Source organism: Mobula birostris, chromosome 14 (assembly GCF_030028105.1).
Source record: "Mobula birostris isolate sMobBir1 chromosome 14, sMobBir1.hap1, whole genome shotgun sequence".
Classification (NCBI taxonomy): domain Eukaryota; kingdom Metazoa; phylum Chordata; class Chondrichthyes; order Myliobatiformes; family Myliobatidae; genus Mobula; species Mobula birostris.
This window is the reverse complement of record NC_092383.1, coordinates 59,611,342-59,632,680: the sequence shown is the minus strand read 5'-3', so window position 1 is coordinate 59,632,680 and position 21,339 is coordinate 59,611,342. Positions and strand designations below refer to the sequence as shown.

Genomic DNA, 21,339 nt, shown 5'->3' with positions numbered 1-21,339 from the left:
GTAGATACCATAGATGTTCTTCGTGCAGAGGCCCATGAATGTACAGGAAGTGTAAGGATATGGGCATTGTGTAAGCAGAAATGATTAGTTTAGTAGGGTTTTTGATTGCTAATTTAATTAGTTTGGCACAACAGTGTGGGCCAAAGAGAATTTTCCTGGGCTGTACTGTTGTTGTATGTAGAATCAAGAAGCTCGATCTCAAAATAAGCAATATTATCAAAATTAGTAACCAGGAATGTTGAGTTTCATTTATAATGAGTACCAGTTCACACTCCCCCAGCCAAACTCTTTGAAGAAATATTGTTGTATTGTCAGTTATGAACTCAGCTCAGTGGCCTTGCGTTGGCATAAGCACAAAAGTAATCAGGTCCCGGTCTGACGCTGGAATATCATTAGCTAACCAATTTGAAAATCCCTCAGGGATGTTCCTTCTCTGAGCTGAGTGATAAATGTAATAAGAGTCCAACAAGTTTAAGTATCTCCTGAATCTAAAATTGAGAAAGCTAACCTCTCTGTGCACACTCCCACATCTTTCGGATAGAGTCATGCATAACTTTTTTTTCCACGCAATAATATAAAAGTCAGATCCCTCCAGTACAATTCGCGCTGCCACCCAGTCCAAACTTCGAGCCCGGGCCATGACTATCACAAGTCACATTTTGATCAAAACATTGAACAGTCGCAGACCAGCAGTGCACGCAGTGTTTGAAGGACGGAGCATTTTGATCAAAACACCAAACTTCAATCGCAGTTTTCTTCAGTAAAAGACGGACAATGAAGTAGTTACTAGATTTTTAAACCGCCAGATTCGCAAAGAGCCCCCGAGTGCCGTCTGAAATACGCTGCTCGTCCCGAATCCGAAGCTTCTGGTTTCATTGTCTTCCACAAGTGGATCTGGCGGCTGGTCGAGAGGGAGAGACAGAGAGCGCGGGGGCGGTGCGAGCTCCGGGAAGGAGGCGGCACCCAGTTACTGCTGCAAGGTAAAGGCTTTATAGCGCCGAACAACCCGACCGCTGGTTCCGACGCGACCAAATGTGTACGTGGGGCTGTTAAAGACAAACGTAAGGAGAGATTACCGTGCCCGTGGGGTGCTGAGGGTACTGAGGTCTGCCTGACGACCACCAACGGCGAGGAGGGCTCGAACAGCATATTTGTGGCAGCATTGTTAATTTAAAAGGTAATACTGGGGAAGCGGAATAAAAGAAAGAAAATTGCGACATATTAAAATCAGTGCGGTGTTTGTGTGCAGTCACACAATGGAAGGGGTCTGTGTAAACAGCGCCCTCGCAATGGTAGAGACGGGAGGGGGGGAATCAACATACAGCCACGACCGATCCAACCGCGAATGTGTTGCTCTCCATTGGAAACTTTAAGGCTGCTTTCTCCTACAGTCCTCTGAATAAATAAACGGTACCACTAATGAAACTGCCATTTAAATAAGGCAAAGCATTGACAAACCTGTTCTAAACTCTCCTCAGTTCCAGCCGTGGGTATGTTTGCAAACCCATTCTACAGCGCTGTCTTCTCTTTTTGATCATTAAAACTGTACTGATCCCCATCTTTGTTGATGATGTTTGTAGTGGTTTGTAACGTGAACATCGACAAACTGAAGTGTGTTTCTTTGCATTCTTCTCAAAGAAGCATTGAACTATAATCACATCAGAAGAGAGCACACAGATAGATAAGTCCAAATATGTTTTTCAGAGCCTGAAAAGCTATGATCCTAATGGGACTGCACAACGTGGACCCCAACTTCACAAATTAATTTTAATTGCAAGGTGTCCATTCTTTCTTTTGTGGACCTTCTTCTATAATTGGTGCTGAACGTTTGTTACTTTTATTGCAGCTGTTATAAAATTTAATCTCTATATAAAATGTGTATGCAAATACTGCAAGATTTATTACTTGTAGCTGGAAATAACTTTGTTTTGTTTCTGTTAGGTTTTATAATTGAGGACATTTTTGTGCAGCCATCCTTAGGACTGCAATGTAAAATGACATTAAAGAAGCTCTTTGTGTTTGAAACTGCTTTTACTCTTGTCTGGTAAATAAGTGGACAAAACTTGTATTTAGTGGTTTGTGGCTGTGTTTTTTTAATGTGTCCTTTGCATGTTTGAATATGGAAGCATATGTGCTGCAAACATTCTGTATTCTATGATAGAGAAGTCTTGATAGAACAGAACAATGCCTAATCCAGGTGGAAATGTATTATATTTTTCATATCATTTTTAACTATTAAATGCAAGTAGCAATTTGAAATTTTTTTTTGGTTTAGTTTTTGTCAGGTTGCACATCAGAAGCGACTGTTGCGTGAAATTGCTCAAGAGCTGAATTATGCAGGTCATTGTAGTAGGTTGGGTGCCTGGTATGTAGTGATTATCTGATTTCAGTTAGGGTGTTTTGATTTTAAATGATGCCACAATTGGCTCTGCCATAACTTCCCATTGAGGGGTGTGGACAGAATGGGACTTGATTATACTAAGCCCCTGTGCTCAGTGGCTCATTGCTCCTAATCTTGGCTTCACGTCAAGAGCAGTGACTGGCGCAAGTTACTACAAGATCACTGTTTGTTGATGGATCTCTATGGGATTGAATGGCAAAGAGCAGAAAGGATTTAATATAGCCAGTTGATGCTACAAACTTAAATCTCAAGTGACAACAGCGATCAATAATATGATTTTATTTTAAACATTGCAAAATAATAATTCAAAACCAGTTCATTTACTTTACACTGTATGCTTAATAAATGGTCAATTCCTTTTACTCCCTTGGCCAACTGTAAAACCAATTTCTGATGAAGTAGGGATCTTCGGTATTATTGTATTTTCCATTCTAAAGGCAGTCAACACAGATCTATCTCTACTTTTGCTAATATTTTATTCCTTATCCTGGCTTTGTAGTTGGTAGGTTGGTTTGTATAAATATTTTTCCATAATGAAAGGGAGTATTTTAAGAAATCAAGATTGAATATGCTAGCTCTTGAAACTGACTCATAACATGGAGAATTGATTTTATATCTCCTTGGTCAGGGAGAAGTGTTTGAGAAAGGGGTTCAGGTCATTGTTAAAATGTGTATCTTGGAATACATAGAAACATAGAAACATAGAAAATAGGTGCAGGAGTAGGCCATTCGGCCCTTCGAGCCTGCACCGCCATTTATTATGATCATGGCTGATCATCCAACTCAGAACCCCGCCCCAGCCTTCCCTCCATACCCCCTGACCCCCGTAGCCACAAGGGCCATATCTAACTCCCTCTTAAATATAGCCAATGAACTGGCCTCAACTGTTTCCTGTGGCAGAGAATTCCACAGATTCACCACTCTCTGTGTGAAGAAGTTTTTCCTAATCTCGATCCTAAAAGGCTTCCCCTCTATCCTCAAACTGTGGCCCCTCGTTCTGGACCTCCCCAACATCGGGAACAATCTTCCTGCATCTAGCCTGTCCAATCCCTTTAGGATCTTATACGTTTCAATCAGATCCCCCCCTCAATCTTCTAAATTCCAACGAGTACAAGCCCAGTTCATCCAGTCCTTCTTCATATGAAAGTCCTGCCATCCTAGGAATCAATCTGGTGAACCTTCTTTGTACTCCCTCTATGGCAAGGATGTCTTTCCTCAGATTAGGGGACCAAAACTGCACACAATACTCCAGGTGTGGTCTCACCAAGGCCTTGTACAACTGCAGTAGTACCTCCCTGCTCCTGTACTCGAATCCTCTCGCTATAAATGCCAGCATACCATTCGCCTTTTTCACCGCCTGCTGTACCTGCATGCCCACTTTCAATGACTGGTGTATAATGACACCCAGGTCTCGTTGCACCTCCCCTTTTCCTAATCGGCCATCATTCAGATAATAATCTGTTTTCCTATTTTTGCCACCAAAGTGGACAACTTCACATTTATCCACATTAAATTGCATCTGCCATGAATTTGCCCACTCACCCAACCTATCCAAGTCACCCTGCATCCTCTTAGCATCCTCCTCACAGCTAACACTGCCACCCAGCTTCGTGTCATCCGCAAACTTGGAGTTGCTGCATTTAATTCCCTCATCCAAGTCATTAATATATATTGTAAACAACTGGGGTCCCAGCACTGAGCCTTGCGGTACCCCACTAGTCACCGCCTGCCGTTCTGAAAAGGTCCCGTTTATTCCCACTCTTTGCTTCCTGTCTGCTAACCAATTCTTCACCCACACCAATACCTTACCCCCAATAGCGTGTGCTTTAAGTTTGCACACTAATCTCCTGTGTGGGACCTTGTCAAAAGCCTTTTGAAAATCCAAATATACCACATCCACTGGTTCTCCCCTATCCACTCTACTAGTTACATCCTCAAAAAATTCTATGAGGTTCGTCAGACATGATTTTCCTTTCACAAATCCATGCTGACTTTGTCCGATCATTTCACCGCTTTCCAAATGTGCTGTTATCACATCCTTGATAACTGACTCCAGCAGTTTCCCCACCACCGACGTTAGGCTAACCGGTCTATAATTCCCCGGTTTCTCTCTCCCTCCTTTTTTAAAAAGTGGAGTTACATTACCCACCCTCCAATCCTCAGGAACTAGTCCAGAATCTAACGAGTTTTGAAAAATTATCACTAATGCATCCACTATTTCTTGGGCTACTTCCTTAAGCACTCTAGGATGCAAACCATCTGGCCCTGGGGATTTATCTGCCTTCAATCCCTTCAATTTACCTAACACCACTTCCCTACTAACATGTATTTCGCTCAGTTCCTCCATCTCACTGGACCCTCTGTCCCCTACTATTTCTGGAAGATTATTTGTGTCCTCCTTAGTGAAGACAGAACCAAAGTAATTGTTCAATTGGTCTGCCATGTCCTTGCTCCCCATAATCAATTCACCTGTTTCTGTCTGCAGGGGACCTACATTTGTCTTTACCAGTCTTTTCCTTTTTACATATCTATAAAAGCTTTTACAGTCCGTTTTTATGTTCCCTGCCAGTTTTCAATCATAATCTTTTTTTCCCTTCCTAATTAAGCCCTTTGTCCTCCTCTGCTGAACTCTGAATTTCTCCCAGTCCTCAGGTGAGCCACTTTCTCTGGCTAATTTGTATGCTTCTTCTTGGGAATTGATACTATCCCTAATTTCTCTTGTCAGCCATGGGTGCACTACCTTCCTTGATTTATTCTTTTGCCAAACTGGGATGAACAATTGTTGTAGTTCATCCATGCAACCTTTAAATGCTTGCCATTGCATGTCCACCGTCAATCCTTTAAGTGTCATTTGCCAGTCTATCTTAGCTAATTCACGTCTCATACCTTCAAAGTTACCCCTCTTTAAGTTCAGAACCTTTGTTTCTGAATTAACTATGTCACTCTCCATCTTAATGAAGAATTCCACCATATTATGGTCACCCTTACCCAAGGGGCCACTCACGACAAGATTGCTAATTAACCCTTCCTCATTGCTCAAAACCCAGTCCAGAATAGCCTGCTCTCTAGTTGGTTCCTCGACATGTTGGTTCAAAAAACCATCCCGCATACATTCCAAGAAATCCTCTTCCTCAGCACCTTTACCAATTTGGTTCACCCAATCTACATGTAGATTGAAGTCACCTATTATAACTGCTGTTCCTTTATTGCACACATTTCTAATTTCCTGTTTAATACCATCTCCGACCTCACTACTACTGTTAGGTGGCCTGTACACAACTCCCACCAGCGTCTTCTGCCCCTTAGTGTTATGCAGCTCTACCCATATCGATTCCACATCTTCCCGGCTTATGTCCTTCCTTTCTATTGTGTTAATCTCTTCTTTAACCAGCAACGCCACCCCACCTCCCCTTCCTTCATGTCTATCCCTCCTGAATATTGAATATCCTTGAACGTTGAGCTCCCATCCCTGGTCACCCTGGAGCCATGTCTCTGTGATCCCAACTATATCATAATCATTAATAACAATCTGCACTTTCAATTCATCCACCTTATTACGAATGCTCCTTGCATTGACACACAAAGCCTTCAGGTGCTCTTTTACAACTCTCTTAGCCCTTATACAATTATGCTGAAAAGTGGCCCTTTTTAATGCTTGCCCTGGATTTGTCGGCCTGCCACTTTTACTTTTCTCCTTAGTACTTTTTGCTTCTACCCTCACTTTACACCCCTCTGTCTCTCTGCACTGGTTCCCATCCCCCTGTTGTGAACTAACCTCCTCACGCCTAGCCTCTTTAATTTGATTCCCACCCCCTAACCATTCTAGTTTAAAGTCACCTCAGTAGCCCCCGCTAATCTCCCTGCCAGGATATTGGTCCCCCTAGGATTCAAGTGTAACCCGTCCTTTTTGTACAGGTCATGCTGTGATCTTATAATGCACTAAGAAATCAGGTAAAACATGAAATTATTTAAGTTGGAAGTCAGCCAATCATTGGAAATTCACCAATATACAGTGTGCTGTCCTGTCTGCCAGGTCCTTAAAAAGCCCATCAGGTACCACTGTTCCGTTCTGATGCCCACTACACAACCTTGTCTTTTGTTTGACATTTCTTAACTCTTACGTACTTTGTTCCTTCTCTTTCTCATTGCCTTTTAAATTCACGAGAGAGCATAGGCCATCAACTTTTTTGCTGTTGGTGTTTCTGTAGCAGGCAATTTTTTTTTACGAGTTCGAGTTGTTAGCTCGACTCTCAACCTAGCACGGATGGAAGGCGTGCCTGGGGAGCCGGCTGCGTTCGAACACAGGAGCCTTCGCTCCGAAGTCCAGCGCTGATACCACTACGCCACCAGCCAGCTTCTTTCTCATGGGCTCCTTGGTAATATTTCCTGATCCATTTTTCAACACCTGAATGTGTTAATTCTTAAAGCTGTTAAGAAGCTTTTACTGCTGCTGAGTATCCAAGAAGATGTTTATTACCGAAAGTCTGATTACATCAGGAATGGATCTCTGCCTCATTGCCATGTGCCACTAACATGGCAATAGTAGGGTCAATCCTGATTTTCAGCTGTGGACGTCAGTTTGACTTGATTGGTTGGGAATCGATATTTTTTCAGCAGATCTCAGTGCCAATTCTGGAGAATCTGAGACCTTTTAAGGTCATAAAAATGGAATTCCAGGGGTAGTACAAGAATTCCCTAAGCTTTGAAAAATATAAGTGATTCCAAAATGAACAAGGTTTATTTGTCTTCCTGGATTAAAAATGTACAGAAAGCACATCCATGTACTGTTAGGCATATGTTAGAACAAGAACAAAATGGATCTGCTTACATTTCATATCAGAATGCAGGATCAATATCTAGTCCAAAATTAATGCTGGAATATGAATAAGAACATAAGAAATAGGAGCAGGAAAAGGTCGTCTGGCCCATCATGCCTGTTCCACCATTCAATAAGGTCATGGACTATCTGGCCATGGATTCAGCTCCAGCTACCTGACTTGACTATGGATAGTCGAGCTACTAGGACTTGATGTTTCAATCCCTATGGTAAGTTGGCACTCTTGATGTTGGAAGTGGGCTTGGAGTGGTGACAAGGATGGAGGGTAGGTAGGTCATTGGGGTCATCAGGTGGGCATCCTCCTTCTTTGATGTTTCGTTGATAAGCCCACGACATCTCCAGAGGGCTCAACGGTGCTACCTGGTGTCCCAGATACACCCCTCAGTTCCATGCCCTCCTGTCTTCATCTTGCAGCCCAGTTGGTGTCTTTCCTTTTAATCCAAATCCTATTACTGCTTTCTTCTGCTGCATTTGACAAGGAATTGATTGCTTGTTGGAGTGAATAACCCCTCACCCCCATCTTCTTCAATAGGTTGGTTGTAGATGTAGCAACGAATCCCCTGCATCCCACTTCTACAGGGAAAATCTTGGTCTTCCAGCCATTCTGGGCAGCTTCAGTTGCCAGTTCAGAGTACTTGGTCTTTTTCCTCTCATAAGCTTCTTCAACTCCATCTTCCCGTGGGACTGTCAATTCCACAACGTATGCCAGCTTGGCTGTTGTGGACCACAGGACCATGCCTGGCCGGATAGTTGTAGCCGCAATGTCTGGGGGAAACACAAGTTTTTTTTCCAAGAACTTTATTCAGTCTCCTCACCAAGGCCAAGTTAAATATTGGCTAAAGTAGTACTTGGGGTTTAACAACTTATCCCTCCTGACTGCCAGAATAAGTTTTTACTGCGGTTAGCTGGCGAGGTATGGGCTGGAGTTTTCAGATGTTTACAAATTGTTCTTGGACTATGTTACTGAGAGCCCAGTTGAAATTTAATTTTGGTCCCTGAAGGGTCTTCCATCAAGTGAAATCAGGACATGGGTTCCAGGCTCTAAGAGGAAACCTCATGGCCTTCCTTTATGTGTCCTCGACAACCCAGCTGAGACTTTGTCCACATGACCAACCTGCCAGCTGGCAGCATCAATTGGTTCTGGCACATGATCATTGACCCTCCCAGGAAATCATTTTATGCTTGCCTTAGGTTGGCAGATGAGGCCAGGACATCTGTCTGTGGATGTTTTCGCACTTGTCTTTCTCTTCCCTGTCCTATATCTGCTGAGAAGCTCATTTTCATCTATATTTTTACAAACCTTGGGGCAGATCATCTGAGACATTGACTTTGGATTTAGGGTTTGTAGTGCATTAAGTGGATTGCATAAGTGGAGCCTTAGCCTGGACCACATAAAAGGTTGGCTAAAGGCAGTTGTAAAACAATACAAGCTATTATCAGGAAATATATAGATACAGTTCCTCTAATTTGTTTGATATTAATGCTTCCTAAAATCCTTTCTCATAAACTATTTTAAGTGACTGTGGCCGACTGTGTGTATTTATGAGTAATCATGTGACATGTCGAAGAAGCTTCTGGATTCACTAAGTAGAAGTCATTGGCCTTGGAATCTTGCCATGGATACTTAGTGCTTGACCGAAATTTCTCCTTGCACATGTAGCAGAGATAAAATGCAGTAATGTGAGCACAACACAGATAATTTCCTCTTTAGCTTATTTTAATACATTTGTTAGAAAAGCTTAACATATAAGCCTTATTTGCCACATCTTCGAATTATTTCCCCATATTTTATTTGTGAGGTAGCTATATTTTAATCAAAACAATTTTGATTTATAACATGCTTTACGAACACATAATAACTTAAATTCGTACTCAGATATGTATTTTTTGGTGGGAATCACAATCAGAATCAGATTTGTTTTCACCGGCAGATGTTGTGAAATTTGTTAACTTTATAACAGCAGTACAATGAGGTACATGATAAATAAATATAGAAAGAAAAACTGAGTTGCGTTCAGTATATATTTGTATATTAAACAATTAAGTTAGAATAAGTCATGCAAAATAACAGAAATGTTAAAAAAAACTAGTGAGGTAGTATTCTTGGGTTCAATGTCCATTTAGAAATTGGATGACAGAAGGGAAGAAGCTGTCCCTGCATCACTGATTGTGTGTGTTCAGGCTTCTGTACCTCCCTCCTGATGATAACAGTGAGAAGGTGGCAAGTCCTGGGTGGTGGGGATCTTTAATGATGGACGCTGCCTTCCTAAGGCACGGCTCCTTTAAGAAGATGTCTTGCATACTGTGGAGGCTGATACCCATGATAGAGCTGATTAATTTTACAAGCTTCTGCGACTTATTTCAGTTTTGTGCAGTAGCCCCCGCCCCCTCCCCGCGTACCAGACAGTGATGCAGCCAGTGAGAATGCTCTTCACAGTACATCTGTAGAAGTTTTTGAGTATGTTATTTGACAAACTAAATCTTCTCAAATTGCTAATGAAACATGGTCACTGTCTAGCCTTCTTTATAGCTGCATCAGTATGTTGTGTCCAGGTTAGGTCCTCAGAGATATTGACACCCATGGACTTGAAATTGCTCACTCTCTCCACTTCTGATCCGTCTATGAGGATTGGTTTGTGTTCCCTCATTTTACCCTTCCTGAAGTCCACAATCAGCCCTTTGGTCTTGATGATGTTGAGTGCAAGGTTGTTGCTTTGACATCACTCACCTAACTGGGATATCTCATCACGTTCGCTGTTTCATCAACATCTGAAATTCTGCCAACAACGGTTGTATCATCGGCAAGTTTATAGATGCTGTTTGAGCTATGCCTAGCCATACAGTCATGGGTGTAGGGAGAGTCATGCATTGGGCTAAGCACACATCCCCGTGGAGCACCAGTGTTAATAGTCAGTGAGGTGGAGATGTTATTTCCAATCTGTACAGATTGTGGTCTTCTGGTTAGGAAGTCAAGGATCCAGTTACAGAGGGAGGTATTCAGGCCCAGGTAGCTTTTTGAGCAGGATTGTAGGAATGATGGTTTGAAATGCTGAGCTATAGTCAATAAGCAGCATGCTGATTGCATTGTCCCGGTGATTCAAGGCTGTGTGGAGAGCCACTAAGATCACATCTGCTGCAGACCTATTGTGACGATAAGCAAATTGCAGTGGGTCCAGGCCCATTCTGAGACTAGTGTTGATTCTAGCTATGACCAACCTCTCAAAGCACTTAATCACCGTTAATATGAGCGCTGCTGGACGATTGTCAATGAGGCAGCTCACACTGCTCTTCTTGGGCACTGGTATAATTGTGGCCCTTTTGAGGCAGGTGAGAAATTCTGACTATAGCAGTGAGAGCTTGAAAATGTGTTTGAATATTCCCGCCAGTTGGTCAGCACAGGTTTTCAGAGCCTTACTAGGTACTCCAGGCCCTGCTGCCTTGCAAGGGTTCACCCTCTTGAAAAACAGCCTGACGTCAGACTCCAAGACAAAGATCACAGGGTCATCAGATGCTGCAGGGATCCTCGTAGCTGTGTTTCTATTCTTCCTTTCAAAGCGAGCATGAAAGGCGTTGAGCTCGTCTGATAGTGAAGCATTGCTGCCATTCATGACGTTGGGTTTTGCTTTATAGAAAGTAATGGTGTGCAAACCCTGTCCGAGTTGATGTGCATCCGATGTTGCCTCCAACCTCTCGTGAAATTGTTTCTTGGCTCTTGAAATCACCCTCTGCAAGTCATACCTGGTTTTCTTATACAGACCTGAATTGCCAGACTTAAATGCCACAGACCTAGCCCTCAGCAGACTACGAACCTTCTGGTTCATCTAAGGCTTTTGGTTTGGGAACGTACAGTAAGATTTTGTAGGCACGCACTCACCACATAGGTTTTAATGAAATCGGTGACAACTGTGCATACTCATCCTGGCTTGAAGATGACTCCCTGAAAACAGTCCAGTCCATTGATTCAAAGCAGTTCTGTAAGCGCTTCTGTGCCTCCTTGGTCCATATCTTCTTAGTCCTCACCACTGGTGCTGCAGTCTTCAGTTTCTGCCAATACTCAGGGAGCAGAGGTGCAGCCAGGTGATCAGGCTTACAGAGGTGTGAGTGTGGGTGTGGGATAGCACAGTAGGCACTCTTGATCTTAGTGTAACAGTGATGCAGTGTGTTATTTCCTCTTATACTACAAGTGATTTGTTGGTAATAATTATTTAGTGACTTTATCAAGCTGGCCTGGTTAAAATCCCCCAGAATGATGGGGAATACTGTTTTATGCCTGTTGATTACATTGTTCAGTTCGTGTAGAGCCTGTTTGATATTAGCCTGAGGTGCAATGGACAACGCTACCAAAAAGTTCGATGAAATCTCCTGTGGCAGGTAGAATAGCTAGCACTTAATTGCAAGGTATGCCGGGTCTAGTGAGCAATATTAGGGCGTCACTGGCACATTAGTACACCACGAGGAGTTGATCATGAGGCATACACCTCCAGCTCTACTTTTGAGAGACTTGACCGACCTATCCTGACGATGAACTGTGAACCCATCATTGTGTCTGGCAAGGAAGGGGTTAACCAAGATTCTGTAAAACAAAGGACACATGCGTTCCTAACGTTCCTCTGCTACGGCACCATAGCTCTGAGATTGTCAGTTTTATTTACCAGGCACTGTACGTTTGTCAGCAAGATGATTGGTATTGGGAGTCAAAAACCTTTTTCTTTTATATACACCATTGGACCAGCACGTCGGCCCCTTTTTCGCCAGTGGCTTCTTAAAGGGCCAGTGTGCTGGCGGCATTCTGTGGATCGTTCATTCCTGATTGTACACATCATAGATGCAGTTTTCATTCTCAGCTGTAGCAAGCTAAAATGAGAATATATCATGTTTTCCATTGTTTTCAATCAGAGCTGCCATTAGAGTCATCTATGATGTTATTGCTCTGGATGTAGAAACTTACGGATTCCCAATTCCAGAGGGATTAACACCACTTGGTTGAAATATAGCAAGATAATTGTTGAGCAGTTGCGTTGCTCTCATGTGGGATTAGCAGATTAGCTGTTGCAAGATTGGACACACAATACCAGTGTTTGTATAACTCCTTAAACTTGTGCCATCCAATAATACCATAATGGATCAGGTTCACTTTTCCATCTGATCTCCATACTCCATCAATTCCCTGACTGTGAAACCTACAGATTTCAGCTTTAAATAATTGAACCCTCTGGAATAGAGAATGCCTGAGGCCATGACCCTCAGTGTAACAAAACTTCTTCCCTTACTGAAACTCTTGGTCTGAGACTTTGCCCTTTAGTTTGAAGCTCTTAATCTTCATCAAATAGCTTTTCAACATTTATCCTTCTAAACCTTTTTATACTTTTTTATGTTTCAATGAGACTGGCTCTCATTGGCTATTGTACTGTGTTCGCTACAGACTATATACTCATGCCAACTCAATTATTCCTACTTCCAGTCCTTTAACCAGTCCGCTACCTAATACGTAGATCCATAAGCCATGTTTGTTTTCTGTAACATCTTGCCTGATGTCTTATTGAATTTTCCTAAAATCCACATGTATTGTGTCTCCTCGCTCTCTACTTTGCACTAACAAAGTCAATAATTAGAAAGACAAGAGACTGCAGATGCTAGAAATCTGGAGCAACACAGGATGAAGCTGGTCAGGTAGCATCTATGGAGGGAAATGAGCAAATCTATTCCAGGTTGATTCTTTCATCAGGACTGGAAAGTAAAAAAGGGTGATGGTCAGTATAAAAAGGGAAGAGAAAAGAGAAGGGGTGCAAGAGCTGATGAGCAAATGTAGGTGAGGAGGTACGATAGGCTGAAGATAGAATCTGATAGGAGAGAACAATGGACAATAGAATAAAAGGAAGAAGGTGGGAGGGGTCCAATGGAAGGAATATTTTGGATGATGGGCAGATGGAGGGGATGGGGAGGGGTAAGAGATGGTGTTGGGAAGATTAGGATCATGAAGAAAATAGGGAAGGACTGGAAGGTTGGAGACTTGCAAAGTGGGATATAAGGTACTATCCCTGTAATTTACATCTAGTCTCAACTGGACAGTGAAGGAGGCCATCAGCAGATGTGATAGTGTGGGAGTGGGAAGTTGAATTAGAATGGCTGGCTATCGGGAGATCTTGGTTGGTACAGCAGATGGAGCAAAGGTGGTCGACGTGATAATAAGATCTGTAATTACATGATTTCTCTTTCAGAAATTATTGAATCAAATTATGGTTTTCTGAATGCCTGTTTACCAAGTCAGGTAATAGATTTCATCATTTTTCCTCACAACTGATGTCAGATTAACTGGCCTGTAATTCCCTCTTTCAGTGTTCTCTTTGTGATTTTCAGCCAATTAAGTCAGTTTCAAACTGCAGTGAATGTTGGAGGTGCCACACGGATGCACCTTTTGCATCTATTGACATCTATTTTATAATTTTGTGTTCCTTTAATTTCTCAATAACTTTCCATTTACTGATGCAAATTAATCTTAAGCCTCCTAGTCATTACATCCTTTGTTCCTGGATATTTCTGGGACATACGAGGGGTGATTAATAAGTTTGTGGCCTAAGGTAGAGGGAGTCAATTTTAGAAAACCTAGCACATTTATTTTTCAACATAGTCCCTTCCTACATTTACATACTTCGTCCAGTGGTTGTGGAGCATACGGATCTTGGACCTCCAGAAAGTGCCCACAACAGGGGTGATTGATAAATTCGTGGCCTAAGGTAGAAGGAGATGAGTTATACAGCTCTTATTACATGCACATGTAGTTCACCGCTTTGAGTGAATATGCAGAAAGTTTGAGGTTAATAACTCTTCAGTTAACAACTTATCAATCACCCATGCTGTGGACACTTTCTGGAGGTCCAAGATCCATATGCTCCACGACCACTGGAATAAATGTGTAAGTGTAGGAGGGGACTATGTTGAAAAATAAATGTGCTAGGTTTTCTAAAATTGACTCCTTCTACCTTAGGCCATGAACTTATCAATCACCCCTCATATATTGTAGTTGGGTTGAGTTGTTCTCTGTTCTTGGCAATCCATTTGCAAATGTTTCATCACCATACGAGGAGGTATTATCAGTGCTCCTGACCAAGTCAGTAACAGATTTCATCATATTTCCTAACACAAATGAACAGTGCACTGATGAAGTCTCCTCAAACGGTGACAAAATATTTGCAAATGGATTGCTAAGATTGGAGAACATTCCAACCCAGCCATCAACCACCCACTACCCAAGCTACACATTTTCTGAGTTATTTCCACATATATTGTACTTTGTAATAGATTCAAAATTTGTTCAATACTTCAGTAATTTCTTTAATCCTCTTTATAGTTTCTCTTGCATCTGCCACAAGCCCAAGTTTATTTTTGTTGCTCTATTTATGTGGTTGTAGGAGGGCCTAGTACCTTTATGTGTCTTGCTGGCATACACTAATTTTCTCTTGCTCCCTTTACCAGTATTTATTCATCCTTTATCAGTTGAACGAAGACCAGGGCTTGTATTTATATATCGCATTCATGACCCACCAAAGTTCTTAGCGAAAAAGCAGTGTAAAAAGTGATGTGATAACATCTGAATAATATATTTTGGACTCCATTCTGTTTAGTATTATTGATTAATGGCCAATTATTGGACTGGGACACCGGAGACACCTCTGTGCTCTTTGGAATAATGTCATGGGACCTTTTGCTTCTACTGAAGTGGGCAGGTCCTTGTCTTAACTCCACATTTGAAACATAGAACATCCTACCATTCAGCGCAGGAGCATCAAGCCTAGAATTTCGCTTTGTTTCAGACTCTGGAGTGGGATTCATACTCAGAACATTCAGATTCATGAGGCAAGAGGTCCATTTGCTGAGAAGTAACAGATATGGAAATCTGATGATCAAAGTTATTCATGGAGATAGATTAGGGCTCAAGGAGGAAAAAGTGAAATAAGATGAAGAAAATTTAAACATTTTTGATGCAATGTGCATGACCAAGATAGATTGCATTTCCATTTGCAAGTGTGTCTTCAGACTATTATCATTCAATGAGCCTTTTATTTTTTATTTTCATACAGATGTACAAATCTGGTGACATGTGAAATTTGTTGGTATGCCTGAAGGTCCCAGGAAGATGGTGGTGGATACAGGCATAGGTATAGCATGAGATGGAACAGATATATGCAGAAAGGAGAGAAATTGTGTTTTTAAGACCAGAAAGTCAAAATCTCAATTTAGAACATAAGGTGTCATGGTAGCGTAGTGGTTAGCACAACGCTTTACAGTACCAGCGACCCGGTCTATTCCTGCCGCCTCCTGTAAGGAGTATGTACGTTCTCCCCGTGATGACATTGGTCTCCTCCCACAGTCCAAAGGCATACCAGTTGGTAGGTTAATTGGTCATTGTAAACTGTCACCTAATCAGGCTAGGATTAAATTGGGGGATTGCTGGGTGTGCAGCTCGAAGGGCCGCAATATTATCTCAATAATAAAACATAGAACAGTAGAAGCACAGAACAGGCCCTTCGGCCCGTGGTGTTGAGTTGACCTTTTGACCTACTTTAAGATCAATCTAACCTTTCCCTCCTACGTAGCCCTCCATTTTTCTATCACTCATGTGCCCACCTCAGAGTTTCTGAAATGCCCCTGATGTTTCAGAGTCAGAATGAGCATTGCCTCAGCTACCTCCCCGGCAGTTCGTTCCATGCACGCACCACTCAGGGAGAGAGGGGGAGAGGGAGAGATATAAATAGATATTACCTCTGACATCCCCCTTATGTTTTCCTACAATTACCTTAAAATTATGACCCCCAGTATTAGACATTTCCATCTGGGAAAAAGACTCCGGCTGAAAACTCAATCTATGCCTCTTATCACCTTGTGCACCTCTATCAAGTCACCTCTCATCCTCTATCACTCCAAAGAGAAAAACCCTAGCTTGCCCAGTCTATCCTCATAAGACATGCTCTTTCATCTAGTCGGCATCCTGGTAAATCTCCTCTACACCTACTCTAAAGCTTCTATATCTGTTCTATAATGAGAGGACCAGAACTGAACACAATATTCCAAGTGTGATTTAACCAAGGTTTAATAGAGCTGCAGCATTTCCTTGTGGCTCTTGGATTTAATCCTACGACTAATGAATGCCAATAAACCGTATGCCTTTTTAATCACTCTATTGACCTGCATGAAAACTTCGAGAGTTCTGTGGATGTTCACCACAAGATCCCACTGTTCAAAGGTCAAAAGATTCATTATTAAAGTATGTATACAGTATAGAGCCTTGAGATTCATCTGCTTACAAGTAGCCACAAAACAAAGAAGCACCAAAAGAATCCATTAAAAAAAAGAGTCAAACACCCAATGTGCAAAGAGAAAGAAATATAAACCATGCAATCGATAAAAGTAAGCAAATAGTATTCAGATCTGAAGTTTTACAAAAGACACAAAGTCAGGTAGCACTGCAGCTGAAGCAGGCCACGACTTCTGTTCGGTGCAGAGCCGAGTAAATATGGTGGAGCAGCAAGCAGAACTGCCCTGTCCTTCGCCTCCGGTCCCAACACCCTGACCTTTTCCATCTTGCTCGGCACCTAAATCGTATCACCATTGGATCATTCCTCGCTTTCGGACAGCTCTGGGGCCGGGACCTCGCTGCCACTATTTGGCCTGTACCTGACCTTCCTAATTCGGCCCAGCACTTAAATTGATCAGATAACGGGACTTCCCTCGCTGCTGTCTCCGCCTCTGCTTGCCTTGACCTTACCTAACCTCCACCTCTGCTTGCTTCTACATTGTTGGTGTTTTGCCGCCGATAAGTAGTCGCTGGGCATCACCAGTGCCACCTTAAACCTCCACACTGCTAAGTATCTTGTCATTAACCCTGTATTCTGCCTTCAGATACAACCTCCCAAAGTGAACCACTTCACACTTCTCTTCAGTCATGACTTAATTTGGGAATGAATTGCTGGATTATGGAAAACAAAACTCTAGGTGCCCAATGGTTTGGGGGGGGGGAGCGGAGTGGGGATGAAGAGCATCTGGTTTTAAAGCAAAATAAGTGACTATTGCAGAAATTTGATGTACCATCACATACTCAATGTCTTTACAAAATTGCGGTTAGTGACTTGTTGCATTGTTCTTTTCTTCATTTAAAAAAAACTATAACCTCTCAGAGGAGTCACTGATTGAAGTAGATTAAGTATCTGAAACTCTTGTGATTGTTTCCCATTCTGGTTAAAGGGACAGTCAAATCTGTGGCAGTAGTTCTAGCTGCTTTTTGCCAAATAGTAACTTAGTTGGAGATGGTAGTATACAGTTATATTGTAATTTACTTGGAAGTTATTTGACGCTGACTCTGGATGAAATAAGCATTTCAGATCTTTTTGTAGAATTCATTGAGGATCTGTAAGCCACTACATTTAACTTAATGGTACTTTTTGTAGAGCTTGTTGAAGATTTGTAGATCATTGTATTTAACTTAATGGGAGGCAATTTTTCTAGAAGAGAGAAGATGATTGGCTACTATTTTGTGAACATCATCTGCATTCTTTACAAACAAGAAAATCTACAGATGCTGGAAATCAAAGCAACACACACAAAATACCAGTGGAACTCAGCAGGTCAGGCAGCATCTATGGAAAAGAGTGAACAGTCAATATTTCAGGCCGAGACCCTGAGTCCTGATGAACAGTCTAGACCCAAAACATTAACTGTTTGCTCTTTTCAGTAGATGCTGCCTGGCCTGCTGAGTTCCTCCAGCATTTTATCCACATTCATTATGCATGTTTGTGGGTATTGTGTGTTTATTACAATTATGTAGTGTGGTCCTCCTCTCCTGAGCTCAGTATGCCAGCCAGCATTGGCGCTGTTGCAGTCTTGTTCATAGAAAGTGGGTGAATCACTTAGCACTTGTATGGTGGAGAGGGGGCACTGGTCACCTCAAGCAGATCTTTTCCTTAGATTGAATTTGTTTTTGCCATAGAGGAAAAGAGTGAAGATTCGCTAATCATTTCCAGGAAAGGTGGAGGTATTGACGGGGGGAGAGAGTGAGTAGTTTGAGATTACATTCTCAAGTGTTCAGAAGAATGAGAGGAAATCTCATTGAAATTCACAACAATATTTAAGTGTTTGAACAGGCTGTGTGCCGAGAGGAGTTTCCCCTTACCAAGGAATGTAGGAGCAGCCACACATTTTCACAATAAAGGAATGGACAAATAGGGCTGAGTTGAGGAGAAAGTTCTTCATTAAGAGGCCAAGGAAGCTTTTGAATTCTCAAATTGCATCATGCGGTTCATTCAAAAGAAATATTGATTTCTTTGCATGGAGGAGGGAATTAAGGATTTGGGGAGAGTACTGGAAGTGATACTGAGACTGAAACTGTTGTAAGTGAATGACAAACCTGGAGAGAAGGAGCTAGCCCTTTGCCTGCTTCTTCTCTTCTTGTGATCTGTACCTGGAATGATGAGGTCGTGCCTGCATTTGAGAAAAGGCGGGAGTTTGTGGTTGGTGATGAAATGAGGGAAGCCAATAGCAGTTTTGTGGGAGAAAGTATTGGGCAGAGGGGTCGGTGAGCCTGGTATTGTGGTTGAAGTGGGAGGATTAAGGACGAAAGCTAGCCACAGGATAGGGTGGCATGGTTAGCAGAGGTACCTACATGAGAGAAAGATCTGTGAGATTGGAGGGGATAGGGAGAGTTTTCAGGTTTGGGAGAGGATGTGCTTTTAAATTATTTGATACCTCCTAGGTCAATGCAGTGCTCTCCCAGGACCACAGTGATAGACGTGCTTAAAACAGTACAGAGCATAAAGTTATTTTGTGCATCCTTGATTGAGGAGTCATACTAAAATTGCACAAATAATTTACACCAGCCTTCCAATAGATGGGAAACAGTCACAAACACTATTTTATCATAGAATCATAGAACCACAGAAATGGACTCTTCTGGCACACACACCCGTGTCCTATCTATACTATTTTCATTTGTCCATGTTGGACCATAAGAATGTAAGATATGAAAGCAGAACTAGGCCATTTGGCTCACTGAGTCAATTTCACCATTCTATCATGGCTGGCTGATTTATTGCCCCCCACCACCCCATTCTCCTGCCTTCTCTCTATAACCTTTGACACCCCGAGTAATCAAGAACCTAGCAACTTCTGCTACAAATATACCCAATGCCTTGGCCTCTGCAGCTACCTGTAGCAATGAATTCCACAAATTCACCACCCTCTGGCCAAAGAAATTCCTCCTCATCTCTGTATTCCTCCATGCCTTTTCTATCCATGCACCTCTCCAAATGACTTTTAAGCATTCTAATTGCATCTGCCTTCATTGTCTTCTCTGGCAGCTTGCTTTCTCTGGGTTAACTTGATTAATGATCATTTCACGCTGAGAAGACCAGCACAGCATGTCACATATCTCAGTGGAATGGTGGTTTGTAAAGTAACATTCTTGTAAATCTTGAAAATTGGAAAAAAGAACTGCAGATTCTGAAAATTTGAGATACAAACAGAAAATGCTGGAAATCCTCAGCTGCTGAAATGTCATCAGTGTAATGAATAACAGAGTTAAAGTTTCAGATCTAAGACATTTAACAGACAAAAGCAGTTCTGCTGAAGGATCTTGGATGTGAAATGCTAAACTTTTCACCTTTCGCAGATGCTACCTGATCTGCTGAGTGTTTCCGGCATTATCAGTTGTGATAAATCTTGCCTGCACTGCTGAGTAGTGTCACCAGTGATATCTTGTGGTGCCCTGTAGTATTTTGACCAGAAATGCACGCAATGCTTGATGCTTAGTCGTGTTCAGCATAGTTGCATGATCCTTCTACCCTTGTAATCCGTGGCTTGGTCCAGGGCACAATTATTTACTGCCTAAGTCTTCAGGGATCTGTGACTACATGCTCCAAGGTCTCCTTATTCCTGTATGCTTCTTAATTTCCTATCATTTGTTAGGTATTCCCTTGTTTGTTTTTTTTTCCCAGATGTATTATATTGCTCTCCTGTTGACCACTTCCTATCCTCCAGTGTTTTTACTAGGTGTTAACTACTTCAGCACTTTGATAACTTCGATATTCACAGAGGAAGGTGAAGTGTTGCTGGCATAGATAGGAATATTGTGTTGAGGTTACAGTCAGAACATAATCTTCCTCCGTGTCAGAATATGTCTTGGGGGAGGGTGTTGAGAAGTGTGCTATTTCTGCACCTAAAAACCTGCATTTTCATTCAAGGAAAACTGAGGTCCATGCATCAGCTGACTAGGACTAGATCGCAGCTTCCAGTCCAATCTTTTCGGGAGTCACTTAAGTGATAAGACATCTTTGTTTTTGTCTCTTTGTTCATCATAATAAGGTTATCGATAACCCCACCATCAGTCATCAACGTATTAAGTCTAGCAGAAATATTTGCAACTGCAGAAAATCTCTATTAGCTGTTGTTTATCCACTTTTGTACAGAACTATTAAAAGCACAATCTGCTGCTGGTAGTTCTTGTATAGGCATCACACATGAAGGTTTGTCAGTTCTTCGTAGCTTACTGATGGCATTTCACAGTTTGCTTTTGGGAGCTGTGCTGACATCAGCATTAATTGAATATAAGGTTAATTAATTTTATTATCTATTCCTGCCTAATTGCCTTTGGGCTATTTGCAGATCCTCTTTTGCATCCAGATAACTTAGAGAATTCCCTTCGCTGTCAGTGTTAGTGTTGGAGGAAAGGGAATAAACAGCCTGCATCATTCAGTGAATGGGTGATCATCCATCCCCCATAGTTCAGTCCCTTCCCACCCACATCCACAACACCCCTCAGGCTCTGGAGCTCCTCCTTTCCTTCCAGTCCTGAAGAAGGGTCTTGGCCCGAAACGTCGACTGTTTATCATTTCCATGGATGCTACCTGACCTGCTGAGTTCCTCCAGCACTTTGTGTGTATTGCTTTGGGTGATAATGCTGTTATTTCTGCTATTATTTTTAACAACAATGAGAAGTATAAGGTGAGCTCAGAGCTGAAGCAGATTTTCCAAAATAAAGGGCTTTTGCTTTTTCAGGTAGTTATGCTCAGCAGAACAACTTTATTGTTGTCATAGAATTCAGGTACTTGTGAAA

General features: G+C 42.1%; 1 protein-coding gene across 6 annotated transcripts in view; it reads left to right on the top strand.

Annotated features, from left to right (window-relative positions):
- The first annotated feature begins 804 nt into the window (after nt 1-804).
- Nucleotides 805-21,339, top strand: part of LOC140209923 (neuron navigator 1-like) — a 672,220-nt gene continuing 651,685 nt past the window's right edge. For all 6 annotated transcript variants that reach the window (XM_072278589.1, XM_072278590.1, XM_072278591.1 and 3 more), the window contains exon 1: nt 805-1,177. The gene's annotated coding sequence lies outside the window, so the exon portion shown is untranslated. The remainder of the gene's footprint in view (nt 1,178-21,339) is intronic.